At 50.6% G+C, this 23,060-nt stretch overlaps 1 protein-coding gene across 12 annotated transcripts in view; it reads right to left on the bottom strand.

The window, feature by feature from the left end:
* LOC140393831 (chemokine-like protein TAFA-5) overlaps positions 1 to 23,060 on the bottom strand; it is a 650,941-nt gene that overhangs the window by 206,723 nt on the left and 421,158 nt on the right. For 6 of the 12 annotated variants that reach the window (XR_011935744.1, XR_011935741.1, XR_011935740.1 and 3 more), the window contains one exon: positions 12,950 to 13,057. The exons of the other annotated variants lie outside the window; for them this stretch is intronic. The gene's annotated coding sequence lies outside the window, so the exon portion shown is untranslated. The remainder of the gene's footprint in view (positions 1 to 12,949; positions 13,058 to 23,060) is intronic. 12 annotated transcript variants of the gene reach the window in all.

Below are 23,060 nucleotides of genomic sequence, written 5' to 3'. Positions count from 1 at the left end.
AGCCATTGAGCCGCTGGCCATGGCGTTGAGAGCCTCAAGGAACTGGCAGGGGCTGGTCCGGGGGAGTGGGGGGGGGGGGGGGGGGGGGAGGGGGGGTGGAGCACCGGGTCTCGCTCTACGCAGATGATCTCCTCCTGTATATTTCGGACCCACTGGAGGGGGTGGGGGAGGTCATGCGGATCTTGAGGGAATTCGACAGTTTTTCAGGGTACAAACTGAACGTGGGGAAGGGTGAGTTGTTTTGTGATCCAGACTAAAGGGCAGAAGAGACTGAGTGAGCTGCCGCTGAGGAGGGTAGAAAAGAGCTTTCGCTACCTGGGAATACAGGTGGCCCGGAAGTGGGATTCGTTGCATAAGCTTAATTTGACCCGGCTGGTGGAACAAATGGAAGGGGACTTTAAAAGATGGGACATGCTCCCGCTGTCACTGGCGGGGAGGGTACAGACTGTGAAAATGACGGTCCTCCCCAGATTCTTATTTGTTTTTCACTGCCTCCCCATCTTCATCCCTAAGGCCTTTTTCAAGCGGGTGAATAAGTTCATCTCGGGATTTGTGTGGGCGAACAAGACCCCGTGATTAAAGAGAGTGTTGCGGGAACGCAGTCGGGGGGAGGGTGGGCTGGCGTTGCCAAACTTTTGCAACTACTACTGGGCGGCCAACATAGCCACGATTTGGAGATGGGTATAGGGGGAGGGGTTGGCGTGGGAGCGGTTGGAGACGGCGTCATGTAAAGGCACCAGTTTGGGAGCACTGGTAACACCACCTCTGCCGTTCTCGCCGGCCCGTTACTCCACAAGCCCGGTGGTGGTGGTGGCGGCACTGAAGATCTGGAGGCAGTGGAGGAGACACAAGAGGGTGGAAGGTGCGTCGTTCTGGACCCAGATATGTAATAACCACAGGGCTCAACCGGGTAGGATGGATGGCGGGTTGCAGAGCTGGCAGAGGGCAGGTATCGAAAGGATGGGTGACCTGTTTATCGATGGGAGCTTTCCCAGCCTGCAGGCACTGGCGGTCAAATTTAAACTGCCGCCAGGGAACGGCTTTAGGTATCTACAAGTGCAGGCCTTCCTGAGGAAACAGGTGCTGGCCTTCCCACTCCTGCCACCACGGGGGATACAGAGTAGTTTCCGGTACCTGGGTGGGGGAGGGGATGGTGTCGGATATCTACCAGGAGCTGTTAGAGGCGGAGGAAACTCCGGTGGAGGAGCTTAAGGGCAAATGGGAGGAAGACATAGGAGGAGAGTTAGAGCCGGGTCTGTGGGCGGAAGCCCGAAGTAGGGTCAATTCCTCCTCATCATGTGCTCGGCTCAGTCTAATCCAGTTTAAGGCGGTCCACCAGGCACACATGCCGGCGGCGAGGATGAGCAACTTTTTCAGGTAGAAGGCAGATGTGCGAGGTGTGCGGGAAGCCCAGCAAACCATGTCCACATGTTTTGGGCATGCCCGGAGCTTGGAGGGTTCTGGCAGGGGTTTGCCAAGGCAATGTCCAAGGTGCTAGGTATGTAGTGCCGAGTCCAGAGGTGGCGATCTTTGGCGTGTCAGAAGACCCGGGAGTTCAGGGCGTGAAAGAGGCCGATGTTCTAGCCTTTGCCTCCCTGGTAGCCCGGAGACGGATCCTTTTAATGTGGAGGGCCTTGAAACCCCCGAGTGTAGAGACTTGGGTCAATGACATGGCTGGGTTTCTCAGCCTCGAGAAAATAAAGTTTGCCTTAAGAGGATCAATGCTAGGGTTCTCCCGGAGGTGGCAGTCGTTCGTCGTCTTTCTTGGAGAAATTTAAAATGTTGGCAGTAGCAGCATTTCGAGAGGGGGGGTGGGTAAGAGTTATATTATGTTATTTCATGTGGTGTGTGAAGACAGAGCCGATTGGGGAAATGTCTATTTCTTCACCATGTTAATGTTCAATGTTTACTGTTCTTTTTTTTTTGTTATTGTTATAAAATGTTACAAATACTTCAATAAAAATATATTTTTTTAAAAGAAAGTTTTTGATGCCATAGATAAGAGCCAGGCCTTCTTTTCCTATTTGGGAGTATTCTATTCCCGTGTCTGTTAAGGTTCTTGATATGCACCCAATGGATCTTGGGCCCCACACCTCAGGAAGGACATATTGGCACTGGAGCGGGTCCAGCGGAGATTCACACGGATGATCCCAGGAATGGTAGGCCTAACATACGATGAACGTCTGAGGATCCTGGGATTATATTCATTGGAGTTTAGGAGGTTGAGGGGAGATCTAATAGAAACTTACAAGATAATGAATGGCTTAGATAGGGTGGACGTAGGGAAGTTGTTTCCATTAGCAGGGGAGACTAGGACCCCGGGGCACAGCCTTAGAATAAAAGGGAGTCACTTTAGAACAGAGATGAGGAGAAATTTCTTCAGCCAGAGACTGGTGGGTCTGTGGGATTCATTGCCACAGAGGGGGGTGGAGGCCGGGACGTTGAGTGTCTTTAAGACAGAAGTTGATAAATTCGTGATTTCTCGCGGAATTAAGGGCTATGGAGAGAGAGCGGGTAAATGGAGTTGAAATCAGCCATGATTGAATGGTGGAGTGGACTCGATGGGCCGAATGGCCTTACTTCCGCTCCTATGTCTTATGGTCTTATGGATCTCTTGAACACATTCTCCATTGTATAAGATAACACAGTCCCTACCCCCTATGGTGATAAATCACAAGTAATTCAATCATCTTAGAAGGGTCGAGATGTACCAATATCTATGAAGTTTGAAGTGCCTGCTTAACTTGATTGGAAGCCTCTTTCTGTGGTGCTTTCCACTTCCATCTCTGCTGCTTCTTCAGCAGCATATGCAATGGTGCTAGCAATTTTGATAGATTGGGAGGAACCACCCATAATAGTTGACCATCCCCAGGAAAGATCTGGGCCGGGATTCTCCCTCAACCGACGGGCGGGCCGTACCGGTGCCAAAGAGCGGCGTGAACCACTCCGACGTCGGGCCGCCCGGAAGTTGCGGAATCCTCCGCACTTCCAGGGGCTAGGCCGGCGCTGGAGTGGTTGGCGCCGCGCCAACTGGCGCCGAAGGGCCTCCGCCAGCCGGCGCATGCGCGGGCAGGGGGTTTCTTCTCCGCGCCAGCCATGGCGGAGCTTTACAGAGGCCGGCACGGAGGGAAAAAGTGCCCCCACGGCACAAGCCTGCCTGCAGATTGGTGGGCCCCGATCACGGGCCAGCCACCGTGGCCCCCCACCCCCCCGGGGCTGGATCCCCCGCTCCCCCCCCCGAGGGCTCTGCAGGCAGGTCCCGCCGGTATGGACCTTGTGTATTTCACGCCGGTGGGACCGGCCGAAAATGGGCGGCCGCTCGGCCCATCGGGGCCTCGAAAATCGCCGGGGGGCGGCTGCCAACGGCCCCCGACCTGCGCAACGTAACCAAAAAAACGGCGACAGTGAATTCGGCAGCCGGCGTCGGGGCAGGATTCACGCTGCCCCCCGGCGATTCTCCGACCCGGCGGGGGTCGGAGAATCCCTGTTCCTAGGGGCTGGTGCCTCTTTAATTTCCCTCACCTTGCCCTCCTTGGGGTGCACCCCTTGAGAATCCAACCAATAACCTAGATAAACCACCTTGCTTGGTTTTTTTCATATTTTAAATGCACTCCTGCCTCCTGAAATCTCTTCAAAAGCTTGTCCGAATTGGCCGGATGTTCCTCTTCTGTTATTAAAACATCATCCAACTAAACGACAACCCTGGCAACCCTGCGGCAAACTTTACATCGTTCACTGGAAGATGGCACAAGCTGATGAAACCCCAAACAGTAGACTTGTAAATTGGTATACACCCTTATGAGTATTTATGGTGACCTATCCTTTTGATGCATTGTCCAGTTCCAACTATTGATAAGCATGGCTCATATCCAACTTAGTACATGCCAACTTGCCATACAGATTTGTATCTAGATTTGCAATCTAATTTACCTTCAGCTTGCAATAGCCACAGATAGGATGGTCTTGTCTGGTTTGACTACTGGCACAATGGGTGTTGTCCACTCAGCAAATTGTAAGTACCCAAGTCTTCCAGTCATTTTAGTTCTGTCTCTACCTTCTCTACTAATGCGTAGACACAGCTCTTTGCTCTGAAAAGTCTCAGGGTGGCTTTTGAGTCCACATTGATTCTTGCTTGCGATCCTTTGATCTTTCCCAATTCCTCCTGGAACACATCTTGATATTTTTGGCTAACTTTGTGAAATTAAACATTTTCATCCAGTCGAACTTCCGTATTCTTTACCTTCAGGGGTTGAGTCCCTTGTTGGATATACCACTAGATCTGTTTGCTCAAGACAGTAGCTGATGCCCCCATGCCTACTTCCATTTTCAGAGGCTGGCCATTCACTAGCAGCACCACTGTGATGGGGCTATCTTGCCCATTTTCACATTACTTACCGACAAAGCATTCTGTTTACCTGCTGGGCAATCGTCCATACTATTGCACTGGGGATGGATTATTTACTCTGCTGGTACTGGGCAGACCTGCCTGTTTTTACACTTGTGCCTCAAATGTTTTTCTTCCACACGTGAAGCATTCTGCTTCTCTACACCTACACGTTTCTGGAGAGTGACTCCTCCTGCACCTATATCACTCTATTATTCCTAGGCTGTTGTTTAAATCTTGTATACTTTGTGGCTATTCCAGCTTCTGCGTTTGTTTAAAATAGAAATTTAGAGTACCCGATTCTTTTTTTTTTCCAATTAAGGGGCAATTTAGCATGGCCTATCCACCTACCCTTCATGTCTTTTTGGGTTGTGGGGGTGAGACCCACGCAGACACGGGGAGAATGTGCAAAGTCCACACGGACAGTGACCCGGGGCCAGGATCGTATCTGGTCCATGGCACTGTGAGGTAACAATGCTGACCACTGCATCACCATGCCACCCAATTCTGCGTTGTTCTCTCTACTTAAACTAATACCTTTACTCTTGGTACCACTGCTGCTCACAGTTTCCCACCCTAACTTGTGGACCTCATGCTCTGTGCACTTTGCAGCTCCTGGGTGCCCTTCTCAGCGCACTCTATCACTGACGCCATTTCCAATGACTTTTTAAAAGTTAACTTTTATTCAGTTGACAATTTTCTCTGTGTAGCTACTTGTTTACACAACATACCAATCGGTCTCTTAGCATGTCATAACGCTGACCCAAAATAGCATGCTCCATTATTTGTCTTAATCTTGCTGCAAAGGCTGCAAAGTACTCCTCGGGTTTCTTCTCGTGGAGTTAAATTAATACCTTCATAATATTGCTGAGGGCTTAGGTTGGTAATGTCCTTTGCTAGCTCAACGAGCTCTGCAAATGTCTGTGTCGGGAGCATCCAGGGATGTTAAACTTCGGATCGGTTATAAGTCAGGATCTCACATGCAGTCAGCAATATAATATTCTCCGTATCCTCACCCTCTATTTCATTAATTCAGAAAATAAATATTCCAAATGCTCCACATACTGTACCCAGTCTTCTGTAGCAGCGCTGAAAGCTTCTAATTTTCTGAAAGGAGGCGTGACTAATTTTTGATCTTTTGCAGACTGGACTTGATTGGATTTGTTCTGTAATTCTTGCAACTGAACTTTCCTTCAAAGTTCTTTCTTCATTGCAATCTGAGTCAGTGTTGTTTTCCTCATCACCAATGTAGTAAATGCAATAATTGCCGACCAGCAGTTAGCTAACTAACAACAATGGGTTTAATATAAATTCAAACTATACACAGAGATCAATGTCAATGCCTTCATTCTCAGCACTAGGATCACAACTGGCTGCAAAAGCCCATGCTCTGTACCGAGATCCCCGCGCTCGTTCCCCATTGGGCAATCGTGCCACATGACCCTTCTGATATGTGCCGCCTTAAGGGGGCTAGCTACTACAGGCAGGAAATGCGGGCAAACTGCCAGCTGGCCTTGCCAAGAATGTTCACATCCCAGAAATGAATAAAACAATGCAAAAATAAACTACCAAGGGCATCGTCCACGATTAGAAACCTGTAAAGATCTTGAGCTTTCTGTATCAATTTGTAGAGGCAGTACTGAAAGTATCAGCAAAGGTTATGTCCCTTTTCAGGGAAAAATGGGGCTATTGTGATTATTTTCCTTCATGCCTCCTCCTTGAAAACATTGTGCGAGTCAGGACTTGTTCAGGCACAATAAAGGATTATGTTGCAACCATATTGGATTTGTCAGATTCAGATTATTTTACAGGTGTCACTTTCATGCCATGAGATAATCCTTCAAAATACAGACCAGTTTCTCGGACAAATAAAAACCTTTGAAAATATTGATGGAATGAAAGAAACAAAATTGTAGGAAATGTGCAACATTTCCTGCTGATAGCCTGAGGGAGCTTTCCCTGGATCAGCACTCAGGGACAATGGGTCACTTTGTTGGAGCAAATACCAGAAGACCACACAGGGTGGAACACACACACACCCAAAAAGGAACCCCATATGTTTTTCCTTGATTGATATTAATGGAGCAAAATCTGGTTTATTCTCCTACAGGTGTGTGCTCCAACTATTTTGATGGAGAACAATTTAACTAAGTTAAACAAACTGAGGGACAAATTAAAAGGGACAGTCACTTCTAGGGATACTGCCTTAAACAAAATCAAAGAGCAAATAAAACTTAAAACATTAAACCAAAATGTGATTAAATGGGTCAGTAAAGCATCCCTGACCCTACGGTGCCCACTGGGCATGAAGACCTCAGGGGCGTCATTCTCCGACCCCCCAGAGGGGGGTCCGTGCCGGGGAGGAGGTTGGGGGGGTCCGTGCCGGGGAGGGGGATGGGGGGGGTCCGTGCCGGGGAGGAGGTTGGGGGGTCCGTGCCGGGGAGGAGGTTGGGGTCCGTGCCGGGGAGGAGGTTGGAGTCCGTGCCGGGGAGGGGGATGGGGGGTCCGTGCCGGGGAGGAGGTTGGGGGGGTCCGTGCCGGGGAGGAGGTTGGGGTCCGTGCTGGGGAGGAGGTTGGGGTCCGTGCCGGGGAGGGGGATGGGGGGTCCGTGCCGGGGAAGAGGTTGGGGGGGGGGGGTCCGTGCATGGGAGGAGGTTGGGGGGGTCCGTGCCGGGGATGGGGATGGGGGGGTCCGTGCCGGGGAGGGGGATGGGGGGGTGTCTGTGCCGGGGAGGGGGATGGGGGGTCCGTGCCGGGGAGGAGGTTGGGGGGTTCCGTGCCGGGGAGGGGAATGGGGGGGTCCGTGCCGGGGAGGGGGATGGGGGGGGGGTCCGTGCCGGTGAGGGGGATGGGGGGTCCGTGCCGGGGAGGAGGTTGGGGGGTTCCGTGCCGGGGAGGGGGATGGGGGGGGGGTCCGTGCCGGGGAGGGGGATGGGGGGTCCATGCCGGGGAGGGGGATGCGAGGGCAAGTGAGTTGGTCCACCTGGCCAGGTGCCAGCCTCCAACAGTTGGACCCATGCGGTCCATGCCACCTGGCTGGGGGGAGGAGGGGATATGGGCAATGTTGACATGTCGTCGTTCCCCTCCCCCCCACCAGGCCGTCATGTTTTCCGATCATCCAGCGATGTTGGCTGCCGTGGCAGCAGCCGCTAATGTCTATGTTGTCCTGGATGAGGAGGAGGAGGAGCGTGCCAGAGAGGCGGCGCAGGCTGCCGCAGAGGGACAGGAGGCAGCCGCCCAGGCTGGAGGGACACCTGACCGACAGGACGAGGAGGGGGAGGAGGACGTCGCGGCCCCACGGCAACGGAGGCACCCGAGGGCGCCCCGTGTGTACCGGCAGTCATACCAGGACCTCACGGACCGGGAATGCAGGAGGAGACTCCGGATGAGGCGGGAAACCGTGGCACACATCTGCCACCTGCTGGCACACCTGTCACCGCGTGGCACTGGCGGGGGACACCCTCTCCCTGTGTCCGTCAAGGTTACGGTGGCCCTGAACATTTATGCAACGGGGTCATTCCAGGCACCGAGTGGGGACCTGTCCGGCATATCGCAGACATCGGTACATCGGTGCATCCGGGCAGTGACAGATGCCCTATATGCCATGGCGCACCGCTACATCCACTTCCCCGTGGACCGGGCCAGTCAAGATGCCCGGGCCGTGGGCTTCTCTGCGGTGGCCGGGTTCCCCATGGTCCAGGGCGCGATTGATGGGATGCACGTCGCCGTGCGGCCACCTGCAGATAACAGGGTTGTGTTCACAAATAGGAAGGGGACCTATTCGATGAACATACAGGTGGTCTGCGACCACCGCATGATGATCCTGCATGTCTGCGCCCGTTACCCAGGCAGTGTACACGACTCATACGTGTTGTCACGGTCATCCATCCCCGGCATGTATGAGGGACGCCATCCCCGGCTGAGGGGCTGGTTGCTGGGCGACAGGGGCTACCCATTGCGATCGTGGCTGATGACGCCTATACGGAGGCCATGCAATGAGGCGGAGAACCGCTACAATGATGCCCATGTAGCGACAAAGGGAGTGATAGAGAGGTGCTTTGGCGTGCTGAAGATGCGTTTCAGGTGCCTGGACCTTTCTGGGGGTGCCCTCCAGTATCGGTCAGATAGGGTCGGCCGCATCATTGTGGTGTGCTGCGTCCTGCACAACATAGCCCAGCAGAGGGGCGATGTGCCGCAGGCAGAGGAGGGCGGAGTGGAGGAGCAGCAGGAAGAGGCGCAGTCCTCCCCAGATGAGGGGGATGGGGGCTATGGTCAGGGCAGACGGGGTAGACACAGGCGGGTGGCTGTCCACCATTACCGGCTGGCCCAGCGCGCACGGGACAGACTGATAGCCGCCCGCTTCACTGACTAGATGGGCGTGGGAATCGGGTAGTATGGCCACAGACCGCACACCATGGCAACAGCCGACCACCCACACCCCCCACCCATCCACCCACCCAGCACCCTCATCCCCCTCCCCAACCACCCCACCCGCATGCACACCACCCCCCCCCCATTGCCGATCCACCTGCGGCACGACGGGCCGGGCTCACACAGTTGCGGGTGGACGCGTGTCTATTGCAGGCCATGGAGGATGATGACAACCCGCCCTGTGGTGAGCTCCTGGCTCCACATCGTTGGACTATGTCTGACCCATGGCCACAGTACCACCATCCACCCGGACCATCCCTGCATTCGGCTGTGACATTGCAGCGCACGATCCCGTCCTCTGCCTGGGGGATGTTGATGGCGGCCCAGGGGGAACGGGGCAGACTCACCTGGGGCTGAGGTAAGACCACCCCTCACATACACACTTGCGCTCAACATACATGACACCCCCGCACGCTTTGGACAGAGCACAAAGGCAGCTTCTGTAGGTGTAACATTGACTTTAATAAACAAAGGAGTTCATGCACGTGCCCTAGCCCCTAAAACTCATCTGTGCCCTGCACCCGTGCCAACTTACTCAGTGTCTAATTGTTTGGCCTTATGGGCCCTTTGACTACGTCTACGTGGTTCCCCAGACGGTACAGCAGAACTGGAGGTGGACTCCTGTGATTCCTGCCCTCTGACACTGGATCCCTTTGGCGGCCGTTTCCTGGGGCGTCCTGGCCTAGATGGGCCAGGCTGCGGCCGGGCGACTGGGATGGCGAGCTGCCAGCCTGTCCTGCCCGTTGCCCACCTGATGCACCTGGGACGGAAGGGGGGGGAGTCCGAGGTGTCGCGGTGTTCCCGGACCTCCCCTACAGGGGGACCCGGGACGGACCACACCACCTCCTCCTCCCTCGGGATGCCCGATGGCCCCCAGGCTTCTACATGGGTGGGGGAGGCGAACGGACTGGCCATCCGACGCCCCCCCGGCATCTGGCGCTGCCAGTCCTGGAGGCCCGTGCTGGTATCGACAGGGGTCTGCAGGTTTGCAGCCATGGAGCCCAGGGGGTTGGCAAACCCTGTCTGTGACAGTGCGACGCCGGCTCGCACATGGCCACTGGCGCCGATGCCCTCAGCGATGGCCTGCAGAGACTGGGCCATGGCCTGCTGAGACTGGGCCATGGCCTGCAGAGACTGGGCCATGGCCTGCTGAGACTGGGCTATGGTGTTGAGCGCCTCTGCCATCTGGCGCTGGCACTGGCTCATGGCCTCCTGTGAGAGGGCAGCCATGTCCTGGGCCACAGACGCCGCCTGCACGGAAAGCCCCAGGCCTCGCAAACCGTTCCCCATGTCTGATACCGTCGCACCCATTGCCTCCACCGCGGACGCCACCCGTGCGGTGTCGGCCTGGGTGGCACGTATGACCGGCACCACTTCCAGCTCCTGGACGCGGGTGGACTCCTCCACCTGCGTCTGCAGCCGCCGCAAGCCGGCCGTCACACTCTTCGCTCGTCTCCGGGTCAGTGATTGCATTGGATCTATGTGTGGGTGTGGTAACTCCAGGAACCCGGGATCCATCTGGGCGGCAGATGTTCGCTTGGGCTGGGCTGCCCTCCGACCGCCCGGCCCCTCTGCTCCACCTCCACCTGCTGTACCGGGACGGCTGTGTTGTGCGCACCAGTGAGTGTACCAGACACCTCATCACTAAAGTGCCCAACCGAGGTGAGTGTTTCTGCGATGGTGGAGGGTGTTGGTGACAGCAGTGGCGTTGTGTCGTGCTCTTCGTCCCACTCTGAGTCCATGGCACTTTGGGGTGGGGGTTCGTCTCCACCCATCCACTCTGAGTCACTGTCCGGTATTTCGTCTTCCTGGGTAGTGCTGTCCCGGGTAGGGGTGTCCTGGGCAGTGCTGTCCCGGGTAGTGGTGTCCCGGGTAGTGGGGTCCCGGGTAGTGGTGTCCCGGGTAGTGGTGTCCCGGGTAGTGGTGTCCTGGGTAGTGGTGTCCTGGCTCGGATGTGACGGGGGCCTGTGGCTGCTCCCCTCGTCGCTGGGTGGTCGCTCCCGCACGGGGGTGTCGTGTCCCTGTTTCTCCAGGTCTCTCCGTCTCCCGTGCTGTGCGAGGGGCATCCTGCGGGCGTCGCATGCTGGAGGGTCCGGGTCTCTCTGTCTCCCGTGGCCTCCGAGGGGCATCCTGCGGGCGTCGCATGCTGGAGGGTCTGGGTCTCTCTGTCTCCCGTGGCCTCCGAGGGGCATCCTGCGGGCGTCGCATGCTGGAGGGTCCGGGTCTCTCTGTCTCCCGTGGCCTCCGAGGGGCATCCTGCAGGCGGTCTGCATCTGCGGGGATGGGTGCCTGGACGTTTGGTCCTGCGATACACAATGAAGCATGCATGGTTAGACACGCAGGCAGTGATCAGGTGATATGGGAGAGGGGGATATAGGGGAGAGGGGTATGGGGACGGGCTGTCGGTGGCTCACTTGCTAGTACGCCCCCGACCTCTGCATCAGCAACCTCCCGGTCCTCAGGTCCGCCAGCCAGTTCCAGGGTCCTTTCCTCGTGTTCGGTCAGTGGCCTCTCATCAGCGGGGCCTCCTCCAGTCCTCACATGCTCCCTATTGTTGTGTGCGTGCTTCTCCCGTGGGGGGTGGGGGTGGGTGGGGGTGGTGGCAGGGGTAAAAGGCAACACTGTTAGGCAGGTATATGAATGCACGCCATCGGTTCCGCGTGCATTGCAGAGGTTAAGGTTAGGGCTGGATTCACTTGGGGATATGGGGGAGGGGGGGATATGGGGGAGGGGGGATATGGGGGAGGGGGGATATGGGGGAGGGGGGATATGGGGAGGGGGATATGGGGGAGGGGGATATGAGGGAGGGGGGATATGGGGGATATGGGGAGGGGGGATATGGGGAGGGGGGCTATGGGGGAGGGGCGATATGGGGGATATGGGAGGGGGATATGGGGAGGGGGGATATGGGGGTGGGGGAGATGGGAGAGGGGGATATGGGGGAGGGGGGGACATGGGGGAGGGGGGATATGGGGGAGGGGGATATGGGGAGGGGGATATGGGGGAGGGGGGATGTGGGGGATATGGGGGATATGGGGGAGGGGGGATATGGGGGAGAGGGGGGATATGGGGGAGGGGGGATATGGGGGATATGGGGGAGGGGGATATGGGGGAAGGGGGGATATGGGGGAGGGGGATATGGGGGAGGCTCACCCTGTCTGCTCTGACAAGGTCGTTCACCTTCTTGTGGCACTGGGTGCCTGTCCGTGGTGTCAGGGCCGCAGCGGTGACGGCCTCTGCCACTTCCCTCCACAGACGCTGGCTGTGGCGTGGGGCAACTCTGCGGCCGTGCCCGGGATACAGGGCATCCCTCCTCTGCTCCACCGCGTCCAGGAGCGCCTCCACATCCCGTGACCCGAACCTCGGGGCTGAGCGGCGGCCAGCCATCCAGTCGGGTGTTCCGGTCGGGTGTTCCGGTCGGGTGGGGGGGGGAGCAACGCGGCCTTATGAGCCGTCACGCCGTGCGGCGCGTATGACGCTGCACGGTGTGAACCACGTGCCCAACCGCGGATCCCGTTACGTCGCTGCTTGCCCATTTCGGGCCGGAGACTTTCGACCCATTTTTCCGACGTGACGCAAGTCGGATTTGCGCCGTTTTTTGCGCCGATCGGTGGACTTTGCGCCGATAACGGAGAATTTCGCCCCAGGTGTATTCTCCAACTGCCCCAATATTCTGTGATTCTCTGCACTCCAACAATCCAATATACCTGGGTGCAGATTTAGGAGAATGGCCCTTCCATTGCTTTAAAGCACTTTATGTTTACACATAAAGCCATAGAATTTGGAAGGTGTAATTTGATAATGTGACTGCTGAGTGTGAACAGAGAGAGTTCTGGATAATAAGAGAGAACAAAGGGAATTGTGAGCAGACAATCATTTGTCTATAAATTGAGACAAGCACAACTCATTGTTAACATCTTAAGCACATCTCTTGCTCTGTGGGAAGCAGCTTTTACTAGTGTAGATGAACTCTCCACATCCACCCAAAACTATCTGTCAATGAAGCTTTTCACAGCATTTGTTCTGACCATGGTATCCTGTCACATGCATAAAGGTATTCAATTGAAAACTTATATCATCATTTATTGTGCTGCATTGGAGGACGCTTTAAACTATGGGAAATCTGTGACTTGCCTGTTGGTACCCCAAGTTTTCCTGTCCTCCCAGCACCACCAGGGTCAAATTCGTGAGACATCTATTCTTCCTATTGTTGCCTTCAGCTTCACCCTGCTGTTATGCCACCTAATATAGAAAGAAATAATTACATTTTGGTCATTAGGCCTGCTTTAGCCAGAATTTGTTTTATGAACTCTTAGATTCTACAAGAGTGAGGCCTAACAGCCAAAATGCCTGGTGGAACTTTCAACCTCAGTTCAGGATGTGATGAAACAGCCACCAATTATACACACAGCCTGCCTTTTTTTTTCAAATCATCCACCATGGCCAGCTTTACACCTGCTGCTAAAGTTGAAAGTTCCATCCATCATGTCCATCATTTTATACCATGCACCCTAGACTGGCCCAGCATCTTACTTCCTGTCACCCGCCTGTTTGTCTGATTATCACTGCCCGAGTCATTCAGTGAAATAATATACATTTATTTCCCTTTGATCTTGTTGCACTTTAATATGATTCCTAAAATTCTGCAAGAACCAAACCGCCAACTAACATTTTATAGATTCGAGTTTCGTCGGTAAATTGTATTTCAGAAAATTATATAGACGTGCCTTAAGATACGTTTGGCCCATTGTTTGAGATTATTATGTGACAAAAATGAAAGAGAGAAATTAATCTGCTGGCTCTGTAAACAGTAGAACGTAGGAGAAGTAATTTTGGTAAAATGCCATTTCAACGAATCTATTGCATCCCAATGACTGAAGATAAACTTTAGTCTCATTGCCCATATAGGTTTGTCATCAAACTATTTCACACAATTAATTATTTCAAATGCCTTTGCATATAGTCTATTGTGTTCATTAATAATCATTTCCTCTGTTTAGCTTTTTATTATTCCATATGAAAGCCTGATTTATCAAGTAAAATGTATTTCTGAACTTAAATCCTAAATACCAACAGATTTATTTTGTAATTATGTGTCTCCATATCAATTTTATTCCATATATTTTAGCATTCTCCTAGTCAGTAAAGAAGAAGGAATTATTAAGGTTTGCCCCAAAAGGCATCACAGATTGACTTAAATTTTGAACATGTGCCAATCAGTGCAAGTGCTGCTAGCTTCAGTGTGACAAGCTACCCTCCTCAACTGCTTCTACAAATGTCTCCCGTTATAACTGTTGTGACGGAACTTTGGAAAGTAGTACCAGTTAATGGTATGGATCCTCCAGAAAAATTTCATTTGGCAGATTGATGAGTGGGGTGTTGCTATTTGTCATATCTTGCATTGTGATCTTATTAAATGGTGGAGCAAGCTCAATGGGCCAAATGGCCTACTCCTGTTCCGAGGTGCACTGAAGTAGGGAATTATTCACTGCAGTCTTTGGCCGAGGTAGACATTTGGACACTTTATGCTTTATGGATAAACTGGTTTAATTTATTCTAATTGGATATATTGAAGATCAACAAATTATGTGACATATTAAACAAATTTAGCAAGGTACAGCCTGTCAAAACAGACTTGCGTTATCAAGTTTGTTAGGGGAAAAGTATAATTTTTAAATTAATTATATACATTTGTATGTTAAATAAGGTAAAATGGATTTCAATTTCATGTCGGTTTGGTATGAGCCTTTAGGCCTAAAAGTCCACAGAATCCCTACAGATCAGAAGGAGGCAATTCGGCCCATCGAGTCTCTACTGACCATTTGAAGAGCAGCCTACCTAGGCCCACTACACCACTCTATCCCGGTAACCACACCTAACCTGCACATCGTTGGACACTAACGGGAAATTCTTAGCACGGCCAATCCACCTAATCTGTAGATCTTTGGACTGTGTGAGGATACCAGAGCACCCAGAAAAAAACCATGCAAACACAAGGAGAACGTGCATACTCAACACAGACAATCAACCAAGGCCTGAAATGAACCCAAGTCCTGGCACTGTGAGGCAGCAGTGCTAGCCACTGTGCCACCGTGCCACCCAGATGGACCCATGACTGAAAGGTCAGACTTTTGGGTTTGTTTATATGTATATACATTTTGAATGTGGGTTTGCAATCACTGAAGTTAAATAGAAGGATTTTTTGAAAAGGGGTTAGATGTTTTGAGATATTGGGGGAAAAATACCAAAGTAGATTAAACTGGACTTTTGCCTAGTGACAGTGTTCAAGTGACACTGAGACACAGAGCAAGACAGGGAAGAGTTCCGTATATGTCAGAAATTAAAGACAGAGAATTTCAGCTTTCTGAGAAAATAAATGTTACGAGGTTACTAGGAGACCGAGTTTAGAGAGTTCATCAGCGGGATTCTCCGTCGGCAGGATCCTTCTCCCCGCCAGCAGCACACCCACGCCCGTGCGTTTCCCGACGGCGTGGGGCGGCCCACCATGGGAAAACCCATTAGCCGGCTGCGGGTACGGAGAATCCCGCTGCTACTGGGAGCGTGCTGTGCCAGAAAATGGGGCTGGTGGGATGGAGAATCCCACTCCATGTTTGCTCTGCAGTTGAAGCAATAGTGAGATTAAAATACGATTTTTAGATGGCCCATGAAGTTGAAAAGCATCAGTGAATGCTCAAGAATTCACCAGAAGAAAAACATTTCGACATGTGCCAGTCCCAAGCAAGGAGTTTTTGTGTGAAGCTGGGGGTAACTCTTCACTGGTTTATGTGTCTGTAAAGATATTACTGCGTAAAGGAATATTGGTAAATTGAATCATCTTCTTGTGTTTGCATTGTGATTTTTCTAGTATTTTGTCTGGTGTGATGTAGTTCACTTTTCCTGTTTAAGAAATACTTTATCCTTTGTGGGAAATACTTTATATTTTGTGTCAAAATTCCAAGAGCAGATTCCAGTGAATTTGTGCAGTAACTTTCATCCATCGTTTCCAAAAAAACATTAGCATCTATCAAACCAGATTTCACTCTGCGATCTGACTTAGCCAGTATTAACATCAGCTAGGATCATTGAAGGATGATGTACGATATGATACATCTGAGTGGTAACCTATATGCGTTAAACTGTAACTTCCTGCATTGTACTCAAATTTGCAGAAGAGAATAAAGGACTATGGACAATAGTGTGATGAGTCAAGCAACTGGAATCTATCCTGCTTAGAGGCAGTGCAAAAATATCTCCACTAAATGACTATTGTTTCACTGCTTCATGTGAAGCGTAATTAAGGTTGATAGTAATATATCTTTACAATGAGGTGTTGCAAAATCTTTATTGGCATATGGCCGTTACAGTCTCTATGGAAATTAAGATGTGAGCTCTCACCTTTTCAATCTGTAAAGAAATTATGACAGGCTTCACCTCTCTTAATTGTTCCCAGAGCACAAATTAAAAATACTGTATGTTCATTCATGGTTTTAACTGCTTTTATACATGCAGGCATTGTTACCACAGCTATTGTTGCATAATGATAATGTAAATGATAATAACTAGGGTGAGTTTCTCTCATTTCTTTTTCTTAAATTTAGAGTACCCAATTCACTTTTCCAATTAAGGGACAATTTAGCATGGCCAATCCACCTAGCCTGCACATCTTTGGGTTGTGGGGGCGAAACTCACGCAAACATGGGAAGAATGTGCAAACTCCACACGGACAGTGACCCAGAGCCGGGATCGAACCTGGGACCTCGTCGCCATGTGGCAGCAGGGCTAACCCACTGCACCGTGTGTTTCCCTCATGGTACAGCACAGTGCATGTTGAAAATTGATCAATGGAAGACTAAGTAGAATTAAAACCTTACTGTTTTCTCAGTGTGCTCACAGGTAAACAAATTTTACGCAAATGATTTGATTACAGGTAATTCTTCAATACTTCATACTCACGTTCTACTTTATGAAGATGTATAAATGTCTGTTCAGGTATCAGTCTGTAGAACTGTTACAGTAATTAAGGTAATTTATTTATCCGCTGACTCTAATTGTACCAGGTTATGCTACACTCGGGTTTGTAATGAGCAGTTTTAGCTCCTATAAAAGATTTAAGCTATGTCAGGATGATTAGTGCAGACTTCAGCCCATAAGGCACGATGAGAAAGAAAGTAAAAGACTCACATTTATGCATTGCCTTATCCCAAAATACTTCACACACAGTGGGGCATGGTGGGGAGGGGGATTGTTACATCAATGTACTGAGAGCAGGGAGGCTTGGTAACACAAAGCAAACCCAGATGTCTAGGCCTTTCGTCTTTTGCCATTGGCACTTTCCCTCGCCTAGAGGTCAGCCTAATTGACAGGTATGCCATCCGATGGGGTGAGCAGGACTCCGGAGGAGCAGTAGCTGCTAGCGGTTTCCCATGACAACCAAGTTAAATCAGAGGCTCTGATGAAATGTCACCTTAAACTTTAAGTTAACTCAATTTCTCTCCACATATGTCTACTGCCCTTCTGAGTATTTCCAGAAAATTCAGTTTTTAAATGAGAGACTTGCAACCTTATGAACATATTTAAAATGCCACCATGCTACTTGGGGAGCAGACTTGTTGCCCACCTCAAAAGAAGCTGCAAGTCAATAAATAGAAGCCATTTTTATTTTTTGCCCTTTATCCCTTCATCTGCACCCAATACCCCTCGCATCCATATTATAATTCATCACAATGAGTTTGTTTTAATAGTAACTTTCTATATGTGTAAATGATGCATATATGTTGCACAGCAAGGTAAATCACTAATTAATCATCATTTTGATGATGTTGAGAGATATATTGACGAGGACACCAGGTGAAATTGTCCTTTAGTTAACTCAAATTTGTTTTACATCCTAAATCGATTCAGTTTTGTTCCTGATTTGAAGTTCAGTCTGGGACTAAATAAGCAAAATGGAGTTTTGAGCCTCGTACCTCAATTGCAAATGCTTCAGTTATTTATGCAAATGTGTCCTTGGAACAAATCATAATAATAATAATCTTTATTAGTGTCACAAGTCGGCTTACATTACACTGCAATGAAGTTACTGCGAAAATCCCCTAGTCGCCACTCTCTGGCGCCTGTTTGGGTACACTGACGGAGAGTTCAGAATGTCTAATTCTCCTGGCAGCACCTCTTTCAGGACTTGTGGGAGGAAACTGGAGCACCCAGAGGAAACCCAGGCAGACGGGGAGAACTTGCAGATTCCGCACAGACAGTGGCCCAAGATGTGAATCGAATACGGGTCCCTGCCGCTGTGAAGCAACAGTGCTAACCACGGTACTACCGGTCATCTAATGGCATGAGAGGTTACAACAATAAATGGCATTTATATGTCACATTCAATTTAGTAAAACATCCCAAGGTGATTCCTGGCAGTGTTATCAAACACAATGCGCTGAAATGTGATGAGCTATTTGATATCCCGATGTCAGGACCATGTTTGTGGGGTAACAGTGGAAAATGTGTGGATATAGGGTGACTCGGTGGCACAATGGTTAGCACTGCTGCCTCACAGTGCCAGAGATTAAATTCTGGCCTTGGGTGACTGGCGTCCTCCTACGCTGTAGGGATTCCATGATTCTATTCTATGGTCAGTCAGTCTCCTGAGGCAAAGTGGATCCTTGTGCAGAAATGAAGGAGACCATTCATGATATGAGCATGTCAATGTCTCACGCATCTGTAGTGTATGCATGAACTCCTACATTGAAAGAGTGGCTACCCTCATGGAGAGTTAATCGAATGGATGCAGGATCAGTGAATTGGCATGAGTGCATGAGTTGATTGCTCCCGGGAAGCGATGGTTTATGGATGGGCAAGTAGGTGCCCTCCCCTGCCTGATCAGTGTGGGCATGAGGTCGGAAGGGATGTTGGTGCTCAGGGATCCCATCTTCTGATATTGACCCCTCAGCTCCTCCAAATGAAACACACAGTAAGCCTCACCTCTCCATAACTGGGGCTGTCCCTGTACAATTGCAGTTGGTGCAGCCTAAGGCAGCACCGTCTAGTGCACTACAATCACAAAAGAAGGCACCATGGGCATCTCAGTAGCCTGGACGCTCTCTTGGCAGCCTGCTGTCACATCTGCTTCAGCCACAGTCAAAGCAGCACAAAGCACCTCCACAAGGGGCCAAAGAAGCAAGAGTACCATCACTCTGGGGTTCATCCAGGCACAGACCATTGAATCTTTGGTTCAATGCATGCACGTCAATGCAATGAAATGGACATGCTTGATACCGAGCAGCTGTCATGTCTTTTCTACTGAGAAATTGCAATCTTATCACAAATTCCTACCTGCGTGTGAGGTCTTAAAGTGTCTTGTGACAATTTGCACTCACAGGAGACTTGCAGCATCACGATTGATGAATCCTGTGAAAAGACTAATGTGACATTGGCCTCTGGATAGGGGCTGCAATATCTGACCCCAAGGTTTGGATTGGATGCTTGTACTGGAGCATCTGCTGTCCTTAGGAGATGTGTTTCTGCATCAAGGTACCCTAAGCACCCCTGTCATCCTGGTCGTTTTCACCAAAGTCCAATCTCTGGGTGGTCTTGCAAGCTGGCAGCATGTTCTGTTCGAAATCTTCATCCTCCAATGAGACAGTGTGCTTTTCCCCGTGGAAATCTTTCCATTTCAATACTCTCTGAATGACCATTTTGAGCAGCGATGCAGAAAGCTCTCCGAAATGGCCATACTGTAGGGCATCAGTCGTCTGGACAAGATACCAGAAGTATATCTTCAGGAGGCTGAAGGCATGCCCAATGGTGGCCCTCGTTATGGTAATAATTGCATCGCCAGTGTGCCTCAGTTGTGGGATTTCACACAGGACTCAGCTGCCATCACTTAAAAAGCTATCTGGAATCATCCACAGAGGCTGTGCTCTGGAAGAAACAGCTGCAGAACTTATGACTGCTTCAGAATGAAAGAATCATGACGGCTGCCAGGAAATCTAGTGCACACCTGCAGAAACTGCTTGCGATCCACAGTTAATGAGTGGGAGTTCTTCCTGTCGACTGGCACGACAGGGCCTTGAAGGCCACCTGGGAGCAATTGATCAGGCCGAGTAACTGAGGCAATCCTGCCATGGAGGCAAACCCCACAGCCCTCTGCACCTGACTGGCTGTAACTGTGTTGAAGACAGTCCAATGTCCACTCAATGGTGCATCTGTCATCTGAGGAATGCTGCATTGCGAGATCCCACAGAGGTTTTCTGCCTAACCCTGAAGAGAGCCAGAGGATAGAAAGTTTAAGGATACTGTCAACTTGATAGCCACTGACATAAGGTGTGTCTCCCTGCACCATGTAGCCTCAGGATCTCCTCCACGACTGTGCACAACTCTGCCCCATTTCCCTCGACACGCACAGCTACGATGACAGTGCTGCTCCGATACTGTTCAGGAAGTGTGGCACTGTCAGTTCTGTGGGTATCAAGTGCCTCTTGATCAACACTTTTGATCACTCTGACCTAGGGGACCACCTGTGTTGCTGTGCACATAACTTCTCATCACTACTCCAATTAAGTTCTGATTAGCTGGTCCCCATTCCCAATACAGCCACAATCACAAGGTCTGTGGAAGTAGAATTTCCAAATCCATTATTGTGACTACCATTAACCACAATATCCAATTACCTCCCGCCTCCTCCCCTTCAGCATTTGCAATATGACAGCTCAACAGTGGTAAGTCCATAGTCATTCATTGGCCCTTCTTTGCTTCTACGCCCTTTTAACAAAGTAATAAATTTCTGCCGCTTCACCCAATGGCTTTCCGCTGTGCAACTGCCGCAACCTGCTTGTATGAGGCTCTGACACAATTTGGGGCCTGTGTACTATTAGAACAATCGCAGATGTGAGCAAATGGACCACTGAACTGGATGATTAATGAGCTTTATTAGTATCCCGTTACATCTTAGCAGGTAGTCCTCTTTTATGAAACACCATCTCGTGAAAAATTGCCTGGTGGTGGCCACACCTCAGGCAACTTGCATACCACTGTCCTGTCCAAAATTGCTGGCCAATATACCTTCTCACCTCCATGACACAATCCAGCCCAATGTTACACTTAGCTGCATAAGGGGATATTATGTGTTGTGGTACACCTTTAAGTAGGTGTGGCTATGGTTTCTGTACAAATTACTTTTGTAGACCACAAAAGAGTCCACACTGAGTTGTCAAGAGAAATAAAATTTTATTGCAATAACTATTATTTTCAAGGCATAAAAGATCCCAGCCGGGTCCCTTTCCTTTTCTGTCCATACCCAAACTGGCCGACTTGATACAGAGGTTTAGCTACACATGGTTTAGTGTCCCTACCCCCTTTAAAGGGGGAGCTCGTATTCGGCATCAATCACGGGGAGTTTAATCATTGGCACTTCAGACAGTGACAAGAGAGGAATGATGCAATCAATCATGCAATTCAGTCTTAGTCACGGTTTGTTCTACAGAAGGTACTAACTCAACAGAAAAAAATAGCATTAGGGAGGTGACCAAATGTTTGATCAAAGGCAATAGCATCCTAAGGGACAAAAGTGAGGGAGAGCGCTGCAGAGGGTCTAAGAATTCCAGAGCTTAGGGCCTCAAGGCTGAAGGGACTGCCTCGAATAATGCAGCGATTAAAATCAGAATGTGCAAGGGGCCAGATTTGGTGGAGCACTAATATGTCGGAGGGTTTGGGACGTCAGGACATTACAGGGATGAGGACATGGAGAAATCTGAAAACAGAAAAGAAAATCTTATCATTCAGAGTTGCTGAACTGCAAGGCAATGTAGTCATCTAGAAGTGGGGTAATGATGGGTCAAGAGGACTTGGCGTGAGATTGATAGAGGCAGCATAGTTTTGAATCAGTTTAACTTTACGGAGCAGAGGAGTTTGGAGGCTAGCCTGCAGTGGAGTAGTCAAGTCTTCTGGTAAAAATAGGCATGAGATTTCAGCAGCAGATGAACTGGGACAGAGGTGGAGCTGGGCAGTATCACAGAGATGGAAATAGGCAGTCTGAGTGATTGCGTGGCTATGTAATCAGAAGATTATTAACAGCCTGGTTTGCTGTCACAGAGAGGTCTGGAATAGGTAGCTAGGGAAGAGTTTGAAGCGAGGATTGATGGCAGTCACTTCACGTCTCCTAATCATTAGTTCGGGAAAATATCTGCTCATCCAGTAACAGTTTTGTGATTGAGTTGTCCCAACTGGATGTGCAATTGGGATGTCCACTTGATGCCACAACATAATCAGCCTATCATCTCCCATTGTGTTCTGATTATTACAATACATTTTTTCTTTGTGATTTTGAGCTTGAAAAACTGCTTCCCATCTTCAAAATTCAATGCCTGATGATAGATTTAAGTGAGGGAATATTGTAGCCGTTTTCATGTGGATTACGTTTCAATGTATTTCCATCAACTAGAAGATGATTTGATTGCTTTAAGGTGACATTTCTTGTGCATCCTAATACACAGAATCCACAGTAGATGTCTGGCCATCTCAAATTATGTGCCCACAAATCTAAAGAATTCCAAAGATTGCTGAAAATTTGCAAAGTGATTCCATGTGCACAAATCAACAAAATTCAAGAGGCTGTGCGTGGATGTCATGGTGTTTCTGCCTGACATTTGATGGCAGACAGCTGAAATCATTAAATCATCCCAAAAGTGAAGTACTATGGATACTGGAAATCTGAAATAAATACAATAATGAAATTATGAAAATGCTGGAAATGTTCAGCAGGTCAGGCAGCATCTGTGGAGAGAGAAAGAGAGTTAACATTTCTGGTCTCATCAGGGGCGTCATTCTCCGACCCCCCGCCGGGTCGGAGAATGGCCGTTGGCCGCCGTGAATCCCGCCCCCGCCGAAGTCTCCGCTCCCGGAGATTGGGCGGGGGCGGGAATCTGGCCGCGCCGGTTGGCGGGACCCCCCGCTGGATTCTCCGGCCCGGATGGGCCAAAGTCCCGCCCAGGAATTGCCTGTCCCGCCGACATAAATAAAACCTGGTATTTACCGGCGGGACCAGGCGGCGTGGGCAGGCTCCGGGGTCCTGGGGGGGGGGCGCGGGGCGATCTGACCTCAGGGGGTGCCCCCACGGTGGCCTGGCCCGCGATCGGGGCCCACCGATCCGCGGGCGGGCCTGTGCCGTGGGGGCACTCTTTCCCTTCCGCCTCCGCTACGGCCTCCACCATGGCGGAGGCGGAAGAGACTTCCGCACCTTTGTGCCGGCGCGATG

The sequence above is a fragment of the Scyliorhinus torazame genome, chromosome 17, assembly GCF_047496885.1.
Source record: "Scyliorhinus torazame isolate Kashiwa2021f chromosome 17, sScyTor2.1, whole genome shotgun sequence".
Classification (NCBI taxonomy): domain Eukaryota; kingdom Metazoa; phylum Chordata; class Chondrichthyes; order Carcharhiniformes; family Scyliorhinidae; genus Scyliorhinus; species Scyliorhinus torazame.
The sequence above is the reverse complement of the archived record's forward strand: the minus strand, read 5'-3'. Positions and strand labels throughout refer to the sequence as shown.